This window comes from Bos grunniens, chromosome 6 (assembly GCF_055505025.1).
Source record: "Bos grunniens cultivar Pamir isolate PY7600 chromosome 6, Bosgru_T2T1.0, whole genome shotgun sequence".
In the NCBI taxonomy this organism is placed as follows: domain Eukaryota; kingdom Metazoa; phylum Chordata; class Mammalia; order Artiodactyla; family Bovidae; genus Bos; species Bos grunniens.
Window position 1 is genome coordinate 30,455,666 of NC_141170.1, and position 15,719 is coordinate 30,471,384.

Below are 15,719 nucleotides of genomic sequence, written 5' to 3' on the forward strand. Positions count from 1 at the left end.
CAACTGTCTAGAGCTATTTTCCTGCCTTTTCCACCCTGAATCCCCTCAGTGTGCACAGCTGGGATGGCTGCAGTAGCTGATGGCTGCAACATCCTTTGTTTACTGATATAGTGAGTGACATTCTTCCTCTACAGTGTCACCTCTTGGTCATAAATTTAACCAGTCTTTGGGAGGGATTTCATGTCCCACAATGCAAAGCAAAGTCACCCCTAGATCAGGTGACTATTCTGTTGATAGGTCACTCAATGTGTTAAATATTGGCTTAGACCCAACTAATAATCTAAAATCTCTGGATCACCTGTATTAGTCTGTTACGATGCAGGAAATATTTTTCCTTGTCGCTTCTTTTCATATCTAGAGTTGTCCTAATTATTCTATGTAGACTTATATATATGATCAACTGCTTCAAGATTTTAGCCATTATTAATTTTGTCTGGTTACACATTGGATAATACAAGATGCAATCTTACAAAATAGACAGGATAAGTAATATAGCTAGTAACATTACTAAGGTCATGGTATAGCAGAGAGATACAAAGCATTGATAATTTCAAAACAAAGAACAAATTAAAACAATTACTAATATAAACAGCTGTAATCTGATTGCAATAAACCAGGTGGAGAAGCCAAATCATGGAAGGATCAGGCAGAGAGAAAAATATTTCATCTTTGTTTACAAAGTTTCACTTTATCCATTGTTGTAGATCATAGCATAAGAGGAAAGATTTTTCTGGAAAATAAAGTTTTAAAAATACATACATTGGCTTTTCAAGTCATAAAATTATAAATCATATTTAACAGTTTATTAAGGTCTATGTAATTAATCTTTATTGATCTGAATGTGGTCATCAGGTTTTTTATTAGTTTTGTAATTTCTTACTCAATTCAGTATTGTTTAATTTGCCAAAAATTCCTTTTTTTATGACTCTTCTTGAAAATCTTCATTTCATAAAAGCATCAAAGTAATGATTGTCTATAAATGACAAGACTTAAAATGGCATGGTTAAAGATCTGATTACAATGCAATTAATCAGAAACGATATTTCTGTGACATATAACGTTTTAAGATAATACCTAGAATTATGACTGACAATATATCACTGCATACCAGACTTTTAGGAATTCTATATAAGTTTTAGAATATATGTATCAGTGAAATTTACTTATACCCTAAGAAGATTTATCTTTAATCACTTGACAATGCTTCTCAAGGAATTTTACATACCAAATAAGCCTAATCTCTTCTCTGAGACTTCTAGGGATTTCTTTGAAGTATCCCAGAGTTAGCGGGAGGTCAAAAGAACTTAAGTTAGAATTTGATATTTGGGGAGTTAATAAAAAATATTTTAAAAATTTTTTAATGCTTGATCAAATAAGATCATTAATCACTGTGAAACAACACTTATTTACTTAACCAAATGACAAAAGATTTAAAAAACAAATACATATCAATTAAAGGCAAAGAAACTGACACATCTATTATCAAAATGTAATATTTCAAGAAAACTGTATTCTCTTAACGGAGAGAAGTAACATACACAGTCTTGTACCAGCCTACTTTTAATGAAAAAAATCCATTTACCTAATTAAATTTATTCTAATTCAAGCCTGACCATGTACAAAAGTCTTTTTAAAAAAATATAAATTTATTTATTTTAATTGGAGGCTAATTATTTTACAATATTGTATTGGTTTTGCCATACATCAACATGAATCCGCCACGGGTGTACACGTGTTCCTCATTCTGAACCCCCCCTCCCACTTCCCTCCCTATCCCATCCCTGTGGGTCATCCCAGTGCACCAGCCCCGAGCACCTTGTCTCATGCATCGAACCAGGACTGGCGATTCGTTTCACATATGATAATATACATGTTTCAATGCCATTCTCCCAAATCATCCCACCCTCGCCACAGAGTCCAAAAGACTGTTCTATACATCTGTGTCTCTTTTGCTGTCTCACATATACGGTTATCGTTACCATCTTTCTAAATTCCATATATATGTGTTAGAATACTGTATTGGTGTTTTTCTTTCTGGCTTACTTTACTCTGTATAATAGGCTCCAGTTTCATCCACCTCATTAGAACTGATTCAAATGTATTCTTTTTAATGGAGATTCCTTAAAAAACTGGAAATAGAATTGCCATATGACCCAGCAGTCCCACCACTGGGAATACACACCAAGGAAACCAGAATTGAAAGAGACGCGTGTACCCCAATGTTCATCGCAGCACTATTTATAATAGCCAGGACATGGAAGCAACCTAGATGTCCATCAGCAGACGAATGGATAAGTAAGCTGTGGTACATATATACAACGGAATATTACAAAAGTCTTTTTAATGGTTCCTTTTTTACAAATCTTTCACAACTTTCAGTATTCACATTAGTTTGGTCCCTTATTTTCCCTTCCAGAAACAAGGAGTTCTAGGACAAAATAATTCTTTCCACTTAACAAAATGAATTTCCATTCCTTATACTTTCTTTTATTTTTCTTGCATACTGAATTGTTTTCCTTATCTTTAGTAGTCTTAATTACCTATTATATTTTTAACTCTTTGAAATATAATTTTTATTATATATTAGAGAAAGTTGATTTACAATATGTTAGTTTCAGGTGTAAACCAAAGACATTAAGTTATACATATAACCATTCTTTTCAGATTCTTTTCCCATATAGGCTATTACAAAATATTTAGTAGAGTTCCTTGTGCTTTACAATAGGTCCTTGCTGACTATTTTATATACAGCAGTGTGTATATGTTAATCTCAACTCCTAATTTATCCCTCCCTCCCACCTTTCCCCTTTGATAACCTTAAGTTTGTTTTCTAAGTCTGTGAGTCTGTTTCTGTATTATAAGTTAGTTCATCTGTATCATTTTCTAGATTGCACAAATAAGTGACATGATATTTGGCTTTCTCTGACTCCTGTCACTTAGTATGATAATCTCTAGGTCCATCCATGTTCCTGCAAATGGCATAATCTCATTCTTTTTCATAACTGAATAATATTGCAATGTATATGTGTGCCACATCTTCTTTATCCATTCTTCTGTCAGTGGACACTTAGGTTGCTTCCCTGTCTTGGCTATTGTAAATAGTGCTGAAATGAACATTGGAGTGCAGTATCTTTTCAAATTATGGTTTTCTCCCAGATATATGCCAAGGGACTGCTGGCATATGATTGCTGGATCATATAGTAGTTCTCCTTTTAGTTTTTTAAAGAACATCTATGCTGCTTTCCATAATGGTTGTATCAATTTACATTCCCACCAACAGTGTAAGACAGTTCCTTTGCTCCATGCCCTCTTTAGCATTTATTGTTTGTAGATGTTCTGATGATAGCCATTCTGTCCAGATGAGGTGATACCTCATTATACTTTTGATTTGTTTTTCTCTAATAATTAGTGATGTTGAGCATCTTTTCATATGCTTTTGACCATCTCTATGTCTTCTTTTTTTTATTTCATTTTTTAAAATTTATTATTATTATTATTATTATTTTTTTACTTTACAATATCTGTATGTCTTCTTTGAGGAACTATCTATTTAGAAATTCTGCCCATTTTTTGATTTGGTTGTTTGTTTTTTGACATTGAGCTATAAGAGCTGTTTGTATACTTGGGATATTAATCCCTTGTCAATCACTTTGCAAATATTTTCTTCCATATGTGGCTTTTCTTTTCATTTTGTTTCTGATTTCCTTTGCTGGGAAAAAGTTTTTAAGTTTATTAATAAGGTTCTATTTGTTTATTTTTGGTTTTATTTTCACTTCTCTAGGAAATAGATCCAAAAAATATATTGCTGCAATTTATATCAAAGAGTGTTCTGCCTATATTTTCCTATTAGAGTTTTATAGTATCCAGTCTTATGCTTAGGTCTTTAATCCATTTTGAGTTTATTTTTGTGTATGGTATTGGAGAACATTCTAGTTTCCTTCTTTTACACATAGCTCTCTGGTTTTCCCAGCATCATTTATTGAAGAGACTGTCTTTTCTCCACTGTATACTTACCTCCTTTGTCATAGATTAATTGATCATATAAGTGTAGGTTCATTTCTGGGGGCTCTGTTCTCTTCCATTAACCTGTGTGGCTGTTTTTATGCCAGTACCACACTATTTTACTTACTGTAGCCTTGTGGAATAGTCTGAAGATAGAGAACCTGATTCCTCTAGCTCTGTTTTTCAGGATTGCTTTGCAAATCTATTTAGGGTCTTTTGTGTTTACATTAAAATTTTTAAAAAATTGTTCTAGTTCTGTGAAAATTGCCATTCATAATTTAATAGAGATGGCATTGAATCTGTAGATTTCTGTGGATAGCATACTCATTGTGACAATACTGATTCTTCCAATCCAAGAACATGGTATATCTTTCCATCTGTTTGTGTCATCTTCAATGTTTTTATTAGCATTTTATAGTTTTTAGAGAACAGATCTTTTGCTTGCTTAGATAGGTTTTTTACTAGGTATTTTATAATTTTTGATGTGATGGTAAATGGGAGCATTTCCTTAATTTATCTTTCTGACCTTCCATTGTTAGTGTATAGGAATGCAAGAGATTTCTGTGTATCAGTTTTGTATCCTGTAATTTACCAAATTCATTGATCAGTTCTAATAGTCTTCTGACAGCATCTTTAGGACTTTTATAGAGTATTATGTCACCTGAAAACAGTGACAATTTTACTTTTTCTTTGCCAATTGGATTCCTTGTATTTCTCTTTCTTATTTGATTGCCATGTCTAAGACTTCCAAAGCTATGCTGAAAAAAAGTGGTGAGAGTCGACCACTTTATCTTCTTCCTGACCTTAGAGGAAATGCTTTTAACGTTTCACCATTGAGAATGACATTAGCTATTGGTTTTTCATATATGAACTTTATTATGTTGAGGTAGGTTCCCTCTATGTCTACTTTCTGGAGAGCTTTTCTACATCTATTGGTATGATCATATGGTTTTTATTCTTTAATTTGTTAATATGGTACATCAAACTGATTGATTTGCAGATATTGAAAATCCTTGCATCTCTGGGGTAAATCCTGGTCCTTTAAAAGTATGTAAGCTTAGTTTTAACAATATTTTAAATTGTTTAAAATATTTAACAATTAAATTAACAATTTAGTATTTCAAAATATTATAGTTCTAACCCTTAAAACTCTAACCCTTAAACTGAGAAGGCAATGGCACCCCACTCCAGTACTCTTGCCTGGAGAGTCCCATGTACGGAGGAGCCTGGTGGGCTGCAGTCCATGGGGTCGCTAAGAGTCGGACACGACTGAACGACTTCACTTTCCCTTTTCACTTTCATGCATTGGAGAAGGAAATGGCAACCCACTCCAGTGTTCTTGCCTGGAGAATCCCAGGGACAGAGGAGCCTGGTAGGAGGCCATCTATGGGATCGCACAGAGTCAGACAGGACTGAAGCGACTTAGCAGCAGCAGCAGCAGCAACCCTTAAAAACCTTAATCTGTAGTGAAAACAGACAAGCAGCAATCAATTTTGAAATGTTTGTCACACCCATATTTTCTAATTAGAATATTCCATAACATCTAGAAACATGAAACCTCTAGAAAACATGTGAAAGTGCTGCACTCAATATGCCAGCAAGTTTGGAAAACTCAGCAGTGGCCACAGGACTGGAAAAGGTCAGTTTTCATTTCAATCCCAAAGAAAAGCAATGCCAAAGAATGCTCAAACTACCGCGCAATTGCACTCATCTCACACGCTAGTAAAGTAATGCTCAAAATTCTCCAAGCCAGGCTTCAGCAATATGTGAACCGTGAACTTCCTGATGTTCAAGCTGGTTTTAGAAAAGGCAGAGGAACCAGAGATCAAATTGCCAACATCTGCTGAATCATCAAAAAAGCAAGAGAGTTCTAGAAAAACATCTATTTCTGCTTTATTGACTATGTCAAAGCCTTTGACTGTGTGGATCACAATAAACTGTGGAAAATTCTGAAGGATATGGGAATACCAGACCACCTGACCTGACTCTTGAGAAACCTGTATGCAGGTCAGGAAGCAACAGTTAGTTAGGAGTGGACGTGGAATAACAGACTGGTTCCAAATAGGAAAAGGAATACGTCAAGGTTGTATATTGTCACTCTGCTTATTTAACTTATATTCAGAGTACATCATGAGAAACACTAGGCTGGAGGAAGCACAAGCTGGAATCAAGATTGCCGGGAGAAATATCAATAACCTCAGATATGCAGATGACACAACCCTTATGGCAGAAAGTGAAGAAGTACTAAAGAGCCTCTTGATGAAAGTGAAAGAGGAGAGTGAAAAAGTTGGCTTAAAGCTCAACATTCAGAAAACTAAGATCATGGCATCCAGTCCCATCACTTCATGGGAAATAGATGGGGAAACAGTGTCAGACTTTATTTTTGGGGGCTTCAAAATTACTGTAGATGGTGATTGCAGCCATGAAATTTAAAGACACTTACTCCTTGGAAGGAAAGTTATGACGAACCTAGACAGCATATTAAAAAGCGGAGACATTACTTTGCCAACAAAGGTCCTTCTAGTCAAGGCTATGGTTTTTCCAGTGGTCATGTACGGATGTGAGAGTTAGACTATAAAGAAAGCTGAGCGCTGAAGAATTGATGATTTTGAACCATGGTGTTGGAGAAGACTCTTGAGAGTCCCTTGACTTGCAAGGAGATCCAACCAGTCTATCCTAAAGGAGATCAGTCCTGGGTGTTCATTGGTAGGACTGATGTTGAAGCTGAAGTTCCAATACTTTGGCCACCGGATGCAAAGAGCTGACTCATCTGAAAAGACCCTGATGCTGGGAAAGATTAAGGGCAGGAGGAGAAGGGGATGACAGAGCATGAGATGGTTGGTTGGCATCACCAACTCAATGGACATGGGTTTGGGTGAACTCCAGGAGTTGGTGATGGACAGGAAGGCCTGGCATGCTGCAGTTCAAAGAGCCACAAAAAATCAGACACGACTGATCAACTGAACTGAAGTAGAAACATACCATTGCCTCATAGCAAAATTTCTTTTCTTAATATAGTATAAGATGTGTGTCTAATTAACCCAATATCTTTGGTTTCTCTCTTGGTGTGTTAGTCGCTCAATCCTGTTTGACTCTTTGCAAGTCCATGTATTGTAGCCTGCCAAGCTCCTCTGTCCAAGGAATTCTCCAGGCAAAAATACTGGAATGGGTAGCCATTCCCTTCTCCAGAGGATCTTCATGACCCAGGGATTGAACCTGGAACTCTTGTACTGCAAGCAGATACTTTACCATCTGAGCCACCAGGGAAACCCAAAGTACTTGAAATACAAAGCAATTTAAAAAATAATGTCATTTACATTAAAAACTTTGTGTCACTCACCTTCTCCTGGTAGACATGTAGAGACAGAAGAAAGCAGATATTATAAAAAGGTTAATGTTAATTCACATATATTCTCTAAATTCTCTTGGGGCTACTTATGCTTATATCCTCCTGTAACCATCTAATTTAAATTTTAAAAAAGACTGAAGAGATTTGGAGTCTTCAGGTAGGCGTTACTTCTGTCTTTGAGGAGAAGGAAGGTAGACTTATCCCAGGAGGTGAGAACTCTGTGATCTTTGTGGAAGAATTTCAAGTTCCAGGCTGGAAGAGAGAGTGATTGGCTCAGTTAGCAATTGCTGGTCCCCTCCTGTGTTCCAGGCAGCACCAAGCAAATGTAAAAGAATTCCAAGGTGAAGTTATATTGTTGCAGGAAAGAGTAGGGTGCCAGAGGAGGGTCATGTCCCTGGTCTTGGGAGAGTCCCTCGGACGGGACAGGCTACCAAGTGGGGGTCCTTGATTTCTTTCTTGGAAGGAAGACAAAAGTAGGTAATATTAGACCCATGTTGCAGTTAATGTTTCAGTATTTTATATTATTTGAAATTACCTGGATATTCAATGAATTTCCATCATTTAACTTCATTCAGCAAAATTCAAGTTAACCAAAAATCTGGAGAAACTATTTAGACAGACATACCCAAGACATAATTTTTCCTAAAGAGTTCACCTGAAAATTAATATCATTTACCTTTATTTTATAACGTATGGAAATCATACCAAGTTAATTCTCTTTTTCTTGCTGACAAGCTCTCCAACAAATATTTCTTTCTTTAATACTGACTCTTTTCTGCATCACATGAACTTGAAATTCATTCTGCCCAATTTACTTTTTAGAAATATTTAATTTGCAAGTGCTTACTTTTAAGTCAACTAAATAAAACTCTTTTTATAAATTTAATTTTGATAACATTATCTGGAGGTAGAGATGTGTCCTATATAATGTTTTAACTTGATTAATTGATCTGTTGCTGGTCTAATATCTCAGTGCAATTTTTTATAACCTTTTAGATATTTACCCTAGCTCTGTATATAAATGTAGAGTAGATTTGTTTGGGCCCCTTTCATGTTGGCCCATCTAATCTTAGGTAGTATTGTATCAAAACCTGTTGTTTTAATCCTATTAATGTCTGTTTCACTTATTCCATTTCTTTAATAAATATCTATAGATTTATCTTTTGGGAATGAGTCCCTTTAAATTTCTACCTTATTGGGAAGAAGTCTCAACTTTCTCTTCAGCTTTTTTTTTAATTCCGTGTTAATCAACCTAAGTAAGGTTAATTACCCTTAAACATGTATTAGCATTTGTAAGGCCCATTGAAGGGAAACAGAGACCACAAGTAAGCCTTCCAAAACCATTTTTTTGTTTGTTTGTTTGCTTATTTTAAACTAAGGGAGTTCCTAAGGTTTTCCCAGGTGGCACAGTGGTAAAGAGTCAGCCTGCCAATGCAGGAGATGTGGGTTCAATCCCTGGGTTGAGATTTAGGAAATGGCAACCCACTCCAGTATTCTTGCCTGGAAAATTCCATGGACAGAGGAGCCTGGTGGGCTACAGTCCATGGGGTTGTGAAGAGTCAGACACAACTGAGCAACTAAGCACACACAAGGGAGTTCCTAGCTTAACCATTATGCATATATTTTTCCCACCTTTGTTCCCCCCTCTATAAGTACCAATAAGCTGTTTATAATGAGAGCTCCCTAAAATTTTACCAATTTAGAAGTTCTTCTAACTGAAAAGATTCATCATCTGGGCATTAATAAGACATCTAAACAGTGACTCAATAAGATGCAAGAGGTATTCCCACAAGAGAGTGAGAATACCTGCCTCCTAAACAGGATCCACGAAGAAGGCAATGGCACCCCACTCCAGTACTCCTGCCTGGAAAATCCCATGGATGGAGGAGCCTGGTAGGCGGCAGTCCATGGGGTGGCTGAGGGTCGGACACGACTGAGCGACTTCACTTCACTTTTCACTTTCATGCATTGGAGAAGGAAATGGCAACCCACTCCAGTGTTCTTGCCTGGAGAATCCCAGGGACGGGGGAGCCTAGTGGGCTGCCGTCTATAGGGTCACACAGAGTCGGACATGACTGAAGTGACTTAGCAGTAGCAGCAGCAGCAAACAGGACCCAGAAAGGTTATTCTGAAAAATGGTCTAAGACAGTAAAGGCCATTGTTGCACAGGTTGACTCAATGAAGGTTAAGATGGCAAAAAGCCCCTGAGAATTGGCACAGACAAAAGACTGCTAAGAATATCAGTCTATTAGATTGACAGCAAAATGTACACCATGTGTATACCTTCCAAATGGCAGAGATCAAGTTGTCAACACACACACACACACACACACACACACACACCGTTCAGGTAAAGCATTTACATCTCAAAGGCACAGGGAGAGAAATGCAAGTTCCTCCTAGAACAACTTTTGTTTAAGGTCAGAATTCTTAAAAGGTGTTTTATCAAGTCAGCTTTCTCTAACTTAACTATGTACACAATTATTTACTGATATGGCAGGTGACTTTATCCACTATATGTATGATCTTTTACAAAAGTATGATTATTTTCAGAAATTCAAACCAGTTACAAAAGATTACAATTTACTAAAATAAAACCCCCTTACTCCCATCCCTCAGAGAAAATCATTGTTGATAAATATTTTGTTGAATATATAATGCACAGATGTATATATTTATATCTACAAATATTAAAACAAATCACACTGTGTATACAGCTATGTATATAATTTTACAAATAAATTTACCACATTGAGTGAAATTTTATTTTGCTGACATAGATTGACCCAATTCCATACTGATTAGATCTACATAGGTCTTTTAGCCGATTTTCACCAATACCAATACCAATAGTACTTGAATGGTTCTACTTGCATGTTTGTATATTTGTCTGATTTTCCTCTTCTCCTCATGCTGCTGCTGCTGCTAAGTTGCTTCAGTCGTGTCTGACTCTGTGCGACCCCAGAGACGGCAGCCCACCAGGCTCCCCCATTCTCCAGGCAAGAACACTGGAGTGGGTTGCCATTTCCTTCTCCAGTGCATGAAAGTGAAAAGTGAAAGTGAAGTCGCTGAGTCGTGTCCGACTCTTAGCGACCCCATGGACTGCAGCCCACCAGGCTCCTCCATCCATGGGATTTTTGAGGCAAGAGTACTAGAGTAGGGTGCCATTGCCTTCTCCGCTTCTCCTCATACCTACATGTAATTTTTTGTAAAACCAGCAGTTTCTAACTTCAAAATATATTTATTTTCACCATGTTTCATCATATTCACGTTCATTCTTGTCACCTGAAGTCCAAGCTGCTCTCCTACAGACCTCCCAACCATTCACCCACCTTTGTTTCCTTTCTTTAGTTTCACTTGCAGCACCAGGACCACAGAAGAGCCTGAGAGACCTCTGTCTTCTGTTCCTCAAAGTTTCTCTATCTCAGCACTATTGCCATTACAAACTGGATGATTCTTGGCTACTATTCCAAACCTTGTAGGATATTTGGCAGTATCCCTGGCTTCTATCCTCCAACACCAATACTGGGACACCCGTTGTGATACCATAACTTACTCCAGACATATTGTCTCTGATTGAAAACCACTACTAAGCGTACTCCTTCACATTCTGATAAAATGTCAGTTCTTTACTAACCTGCCTCGATTACATATCCCTTCATTCTGCCTTTGTTCATTCTGGTTTGGCACCCTGGCCTCCTTGCTTTTCTACATCAATCTCTCTTTCCCTTTGTACTTGCTTTTCCATCCATCTGTCTTAAATGCTGTCCCCCAGTCAATTCTTGATTACTTTCTCACTTCATTGGTGTCTGCTAAAATGTCATTAGAAGAGACTTCCCTGGTCACCCAGTATAAAGTATTCTTTAAATTTCAATCATTCTCTCTTTATCCCCACTTTTTAAAATGTAATTGTTCCTATCTGATATTTTTAAGTATAAATATCTGCTTTAAATTTATCTCTTTCATATGCATTAAAATCAAGGAAGAGGTAGACTCGCAATAGAACTAGATGGGTTTCCTTTGTAGCTCAGCGATAAAGAATCTGCCTGCAATGCAGGAGATCCCAGTTCAATTCCTGGGTAGGGAAGATCCCCTGGAGAAGGGATAGGCTACCTACACTATATTCTTGGGCTTCTCTGGTGGCTCAGCTAGTATAATAGTATTTAATATTGCTGAAAATGAATTGTCATGATGAACATGAGCTCAAGTTCAAAGGATTCAACCAAAAACTAAGATAAGAGATGTGTGTTGGGGAAAGAGAGAGAGAGGGCACACAAGAATATGTCAAAATTGGTAAACTGAGTGCATTTACATGAAATATATGGAGCTATTCTTTGTATCAGTCTTTCAGTTTCTCTGTAGATGTAAAAATTTAACAAAAAATTTTGGAGAGCAATAAGCTATCATTTAAATATTTATTTTTGTATGTCCTCCCATCTACTGTATAGTACATCTTTTTCTTTAAAAGTTACCTTGACAGAGGGATGGGATGGGGAGGAGGTGGGGTGGGGAGGGAGGTGGGAGGGAGGTTCAGGATGGGGAACACGTGTACACCCATGGCAGATTCATGTTGACGTATGGCAAAACCAATACAATATTGTAAAGTAATTAGCCTCCAATTAAAATAAATAAATTTATATTAAAAAATAAACAACTTGTAAATAAAAATAAATAAATAAAAGTTACCTTGACTCCTTTTCATTCTCTTCCAAAGACAGAACAATAGTCTTAACTTTTTTTAGTTTGACCCAATTCATATGACAACTGAACCAGAACAATTTGTAATTCTGATTACCTATGCATGTGATTAACAGAAGTACCTAAAGAAGCTCTATAGAGAATGTTCTTCTGAATTTTGAAGAAACAGAGACTCCATTTTTGAAGAGTGCACACAAGTGTTCAGGTATACTGGGACCTAGAGCAAAGCAGTAACTCCACTCAAACCTGGAACAGACCTACCTGCAGGTCTGGGGAAGTGAAGGTCCACTGTGGCTCACAGTTGGAGCAAGAAGATTAGTAGCAGACACCCCAGGGAATATTCATCAGAATGAGGTCTTCCAAGGATTGCCATTTTGGCACCAAGACTTAGCTCCACCCAGCAGTCTTCAGTGTTGGAATGCCTCAGGCCAAACAACCTACAGGGTGGGAACAAGCCATCAGCAGACAGACAAAGTCCTCCTATAAACACACCCCTTGCCATGACCCTGCCCACCAGAGGGAAAAGACCCAGGTCTACCCACCATGAGCAGGCACCCATCCCTCCCATTAGGAAGCCTGCACAATCCCCTGAACCAACCTCACCCACCAGGGGCAGACACCAGAATCAAGAAGAATTACAATCCTGCAAACTGGAGAAAGGTGATCACAGACTTAGAAAGTTAGGCAACATGAGATGACAGAGAAATATTAATATATGTCAGATGACAGAACAAGGTAAAACCCCAAAAGAACAACTAAAGGAAGAGGAGATACCTGAAAAAAATTCAGAGAAATTATAGTAAAGGTAGTCTAAGAAATGTTTAATAAAGAACTAGAATCTTTGAAGAACAAACAGATGAATTATAGAATAACTGAAATGAAAAATATACTAGAAGGTGTCAGTAGCAGAATAAATGAGGAAGAAGAATAAATAGGTGAGCTAGAAGGCAGAGTAGTAGAAATCACTGTTGCAGAGCAGAATACAGAATGAATGAAATGATGAGAGTCTAAGAGACTTCTGGTACAACATTAAATGCACCAACATTTGCATTATAGAGATCCCAGAAGGAGAAGAGAGAAAGAGCCTGAGAAAAAATTTCAAGAGCTAATAGACAAAAGCTTCCATAAAATGGGAAACACTCACTCAAGTTCAGGAAGCGTAGAGAGTCTCATATAGGATAAACCCAAGAAGAACACACAGAGAAACATATTAAACTGGTAAAAATTAAAGACAACGAGAAAATACTGAAAGCAAGAAAGGAAAAGTAACAGCATACAAGGAAATCCCCATAAGGTTATCAGTGTATTTTTAAACAGAAACTCTAAAGGGAGTGGCATGATATATTTAAAGTACTGAAAGGGAAAAACTGAAACCAAGAATATTCTACTCAGAAAGGCTCTTATTCATATTCAACAAAAAAAAATCAAAAGATTTTTAGACAAGCAAAAGCTAAGAGAATTCAGCACTAACAAACCAGCTTTACAACTAATGCTAAAGGAACTTCTCTAGACATAAATAAAAAGGCCATAACTAGAAATGAGAAAATTATGAATGCAAAAGCTCACTGGTAAAGGCAAACACACAGTATATGTAGAAAATCATCTATAAACAAGTATGATATCAAAACTAGCAATTAGAGGAGAGTACAAAAGCAGGATATTGGAAATACATTTGAAATTAAGAGACCAACAATTTAAAACAATCTTGTATAAAAGAGAATGCTATATCAAAACCTAATGGTAACTTCCCTGGTGGCTCAGAGGTTAAAGCGTCTGCCTGGAACGCAGGAGACCCGGGTTCGATCCCTGGGTCGGGAAGATCCCCTGGAGAAGGAAATGGCAACCCACTCCAGTATTCTTGCTTGGAGAATCCTCCTCCTTCCGTGGAGGGAGGAGCCTGGTGGGCTACAGTCCATGGGGTCGCAAAGAGTCGAACATGACTGAGCGACTTCACTCACTCACTCAATGGTAACTGCAAATGAAATCTACAGTAGATACACAAAAAGGACAAAGCAATTCAACTACACTAATGGTATTCATCAAATCACACAAGAAGAGAATAAAATATGAAGGATAGAAAAACAACCTACAAAAACAAATCAAAGACAATTAACAAGATGGTAATAAGAACATACATATTGATAATTACCTTAAATATGAATGGATTAAGTCTAAAAGACATAGACTGGCTGAATGGATACAAAACAAGACCTGGATATGCTGTCTTCAAGAGACCCACTTCAGATCTAGGGACAGACTGAAACTGAGAGGATGGAAAAAGGTATATCATGCAAACAGAAATCAAAAGAAATCTAGGGTAGCAATACTCATATAAGACAAAATAGACTTTAAAATAAAGTCTGTTACAAGAGACAGAGACAAACACTACCTAATGATCAAGAGATCAATCCAAGAAGAATGTATCACAATTTGTAAATACATATGTACCCAACAAAGGTGTACCTCAATATATAAGGCAAAAGAAGAAAGATTATTGCGACAGTATCACAATAATAGTTGGGGACTTTAACATCCCACTTTCATCATTAGACAGATTGTCCAGATAGAAGATCAATAAGGAAACATGTCTTAAATGATACATTGGATCAGATGGACTTAATTTATAGAACATTCCATCTGAAAAGAGCAGAATACACCTTCTTCTCAAGTATACATGGAACATTCTCCAGGAGAGGTTATGCTGGACATCAAAGCAACTCTTGGTAATATATGAAAATTGAAATCATATCAAGCATCTTCTCTGACTACAATGCTATGAGATTAGAAATCAACTACAAAAAAAAAAAAATCTGTAAAAAGTACAGACGCATGGAGGCTAAACAATATGTTCCTAAACAACCAATGGATCACTGATGAAAATAAAGAGGAATAAAAAAATACCTAGAGACAAATGAAAACAAAAAAGTGACAATCCAAAACCTATGGGACTCAGTAAAAGCAATGCTAAAAGGGAAGTTTAAAGCAATATCATCTTACCTTGGGGAACAAGGAAAATCTCAAAAAACTTAACATTATGCCTAAAGCAACTAGAGAAAGAAGGAAAAACAAAACCCAAAGCTAGCAGAAGGAACAAAATCATAAACATCAGAGCAGAAATAAATGAAATAGAGATCAAGTAAACAATAAAAAAAGAGCAATGAAACTAAAACCTGGTTCTTTGAATAGAAAAACAAACAAACAAAAAAAACAGTACAACTAGAAATGAAAAAGGAGAAATATAACTGGCAGCAGAGGAATACAAAGGATCATTAGATACTACTGCAAGCAACTATATGCCAACCTGGAGGACAACCTGGAAGAAATGGACAAATTCTTAGAAAAGTATAATCTTCCAAGACTGAACCAGAAAGAAGTAGAAACTATGAACAATGTATCACAAATACTGAAATTGAAACTGTGATTGAAAAACTCCCCCAAAACAAAAGTCCAGGTCCAGATGGCTTCATACAAGGATTCTGTTAAATGTGGTAAAGAATCCGCCTGCCAATGCAGGATATGAGGTTTCAGTCTCTAGGTTGGAAAGATCCCCTGGAGAAGGAAATGGCAACACATTCCAGTATTCTTGCCTGGAAAATCCCATGGACTGAAGAGCTTGGTGGGCTACAGTCCATGAGGTCGCAGAATCAGACATGACTTAGCAACAAAACAA

The 15,719-nt window shown here is 36.9% G+C and overlaps 1 long non-coding RNA gene across 1 annotated transcript; it reads right to left on the reverse strand.

The window, feature by feature from the left end:
• Positions 1–1,597: 1,597 nt before the first annotated feature.
• On the reverse strand, positions 1,598–13,327 carry LOC147370497 (uncharacterized). The gene is made up of 4 exons (XR_015165325.1): positions 13,194–13,327; positions 12,311–12,486; positions 7,343–7,603; positions 1,598–5,463 (listed from the first exon to the last, which is right to left on the reverse strand). It is a non-coding gene; the product is annotated as an uncharacterized LOC147370497 (long non-coding RNA).
• Positions 13,328–15,719: the final 2,392 nt, after the last annotated feature.